We start from the raw sequence: 3711 nt of genomic DNA, 5'->3' as shown, positions 1-3711 counted from the left end.
CCCCTTCACTGTCGAGTGCTTTTTTTCTGCTTCCTGGCTGATTTGTAGATTGTATGCACAAAAAAACTCTGTATTTCCCATTAATTTCCTATGGGGGTCATTTTTGACCCGAATGTCCTGAGTGTGACTATTTTTTTTATGACCACTTAGACTTTTCAAATCCTGTCCCCAATTTTTTGGGGTGTTCTATAACCAAGTACCAATAAAGTCACCAAGTTTCGGACCATTCAGATGAAGCTACGATTTTTTTTTTAATTTATAAAACGCTTCGGGTCATTTTTGAAGTACCCCAGAGGGTTAAGACAGTAATGCGTGGTAATAAGTTTGATAAAGTTTGCTTGTGCCAGTCGTGTGCGTTAATGGTTGAAAATTAAGAGGCTGCATTTTTTTAGAGTGTATCAATCTGGTGCAGAGAAGAGGAAAACAGGGGAAAAAGTGAACAAGATGCTACATCGATGTGTTATTGGTTTAATTTGGCATTTACGAGCGCTTTAAAGACGATGTACCACGGAATCAGTGTCTTGCATGACATTTTTATCGTGGGCACTTCAAAATACGTTAATAATTCTAGATAGCCTACCTTAATATCCAAATTGTTTATATTTTAGGAATGCATATCAGCTTATTTTCCATCTACCAGTGCAAATCACTGCGTGTAAATTCGATCTGGTTTTCGCATTGATCATCTGAACAAGCTGCAGACGGGCTGAATAAAAATGCAAGTTCACTCTCAGGATGTGGCGCTTATGGAGCAGAATACGGTGGTTACCATGGTTACCCCTGTACACAAAGCAGCTGCGAAAGCGCGACTTTCTGTTTCTGCTCGTAACGGAGAGGAAAAGCAACCAGTATTTACGTGTTCAAACAGCCATTCAGATTTTTGTATTTGCTTTAGTGTTTATCAAACAACTCAAATTATTTAAATAGGCCAAATACTTTTCAAACATGTGTTTTTACACTTATAGGCCCGGTTTCACAGACAGGGCTTAGACTAAGCCAGGGTTAGGCCTTAGTTCAATTAGGACATTTAAGTAACTTTTATAAACGTGCCCAAGAAAAAAACATTACTGGTGTGCATCTTAAGACAAAACAATGCCACTGACATATTTTAAGATTTGTCAGTGCAAGATTCTTTCAGTTAAAATAGCTCAAACATGCATTTTAGTCTAGGATTAGCTTAAGCATTGTCTGTGAAACCGGGGGATAAAGTTCTTCGCAATTTAATCTGGACTTAAACATGCCAGCTCAGAACCTATTTATTCTCTATTATTATAATTATTATTAATAAATTATTCTCTATTGTAAATGTATAACCCATCGGCAGGTGTTTTTGCTTTATTCATTCCACAATGTTGATACATTTATCTAAAAGCAATCGATAAAGATATCTTCATATTATATCTTGAAAGATAAATATATTTAGTAAGACAATTTGGTCAAACTTTACAATAAGGTGTCAGTATAGGACAGTGGATCTGTTGGTTAGAAGAAAAGGGCTTTTTCACTTTCACTTTCACAGGGGCAGGGGCTCAAGACCCCCCGTTACACCCCCCTTGTGCATGCCACTGGTGTAGGATGTGTATGTTGGAATGGGTTGGGGGTGGTTAGGAGAAACTGTAGGTAGTGGGAACCCCTTTTGGAAATCTGCTTAGGCCCCCAAAAATGCTAGGGTCGGCCATGGTTCCAGATGTGAATTCCCATTTTGAACACTAGATGGCGCTTTATACAGAGAGAAGAGCAGTTTCTGTTACATTAACCCCTGCTGTTAGATGAACTACACCATTATGTGGAGGAAAATTACTATTTCCACATTCATAATTATACATTTAGCCTATAGTAAATCGCAGTGACTTTTTTGGAGGCTCTTAAATGGACTTTTTGCTGCTGGATGTTTAAAATACCGTGATCAGTCACGAGACATTTGCATGATACCATATTACAACAGTGAATCATTGGATTTATTCTTTAAAATTATAATATAAGATCATATGCATAATCTTAGTATTAATACCACAGACTCGTCGAAGAAGTTTTCAATAGTGAAATGATCACAGCTGGATCAGATATTAGAGAAACATTGAATCATCTTCTCATGCTGACAGACACATACTCCACATGAGTCTCCTCTTCAGATTTCTGTAAAACACATCACACAAGATAGAATAAAAAACTAAAACAAATCATCTATATCTATATCAGTGGTTTTAGAAAAAATTATCAAGTATTGAAATGTTGTAATATTAGCATGAATTGCACAGGCCTAACGATGTTAAATCATAACCATAACGCAAGCTGAATAGGAAAATTTGCCTAAAGAACAACTGAAAGTGGGACATTTTTTTTAAATATTAGCCTGAAGTGAAAGTTTCATGAATGAAAATAGTTTGAGTTTATTTATTGTCCTTTCTTTTTCACAATTATTTGTGTTATTTGCATTAAAATATCCTGCACTCTTTTAGTGTTTCTCAGTTGCTTTAAAACTTATTCCAGTACAAATGACTAGTTATTGCTTGCAGAAAAGTATCACAATCACACACTGATCTCCATCTGACTCACTGAAATGATACAAACACACACACACAACAGAAACGAATGATAAATGATCTTACCCATGTGTGTGTGTTTCTTTCATAGAACGACGGATGTTGAAACAGAACAGCAGAAGTTTTCTCATCTTCACGAATCTGAACTGCTCGAACAACAGGAAGAGATTTTTTTTACAAGTTAAAGTGTTAATGCTCACAATTAATAAATATATTTAAAGCTTCAATTTTAAAAACTGCATTAACAAAATTAATATGTTGTACATTATTGCTATTTCCACATGTGCTACTAACAGAGTAAACCGTAAATACAGAATCAGTTTTTGTGAGACGAGTAAAGAGTTGTTCAGATCAGTGCAAAAAATAATAACCAACATTATTTATGGACTAAATGGTGTTACCTACATGAATATTAAAATATTAAATTATAATATGGGCTATCAATTGAATAATGTGTTTTTCAATCATAATATTATTGTAATAATATTCATTAATATTTGTTATAATACTTGTTAAAAGCTGTAACACTTACTTTCTTGATCAGTTTTTCTGTGTTTCCTGCAGATGCAGAAGATCCCAAATCCAGCAACAATCATCAGAGATCCAGCAGAGATCAGCACTATCAGAGAGACTGGAGAAGGTCCGACCGGTTCTGTGATGATAAAGAAAGAAGTGACTGCATCAGTCTGATCTACAACAGAAGACAGAGATCAGGTCAGTAAATAATCATCAGCCGTCCTGCCGTACCTGCACATGTGGGACAGAGTTGAGTGATGTCCAGATGTTGAGTCTGGTGGCTGATGGGATTGTTGAGCACACAGCTGTAGGTGTTTTTATCCTGATATTCCACCTCCAGAGGTAGAGAGAGACTGATGCTGAGATCAGACACACTGATGCTGGACAATAAACTGTTTCCTTTGTACCAGGAGAGAGTCACATGACTCACATTCACCACTGAACACACCAGTGAACAAGATGATGAAGATGAAGATGAAGAACATTGTGAAGAGTTTCTGCTGATGACAGGAACAGGCAGACGAGCTGGAGAACACGAGAGAATAAGAGGGAAACTGATAAATACAAAGTTTTGTCATGAAAAACGTCTAAGGTTACGTATGTAACCTCTGTTCCCTGAGAACAGGGAACGAGCGCTGCGTCTAGCTGACGC

This window comes from Gobio gobio, assembly GCF_949357685.1.
Source record: "Gobio gobio genome assembly, chromosome: 24".
Taxonomy (NCBI): Eukaryota; Metazoa; Chordata; class Actinopteri; order Cypriniformes; family Gobionidae; genus Gobio; species Gobio gobio.
Note: the sequence above shows the minus strand (reverse complement) of the source record.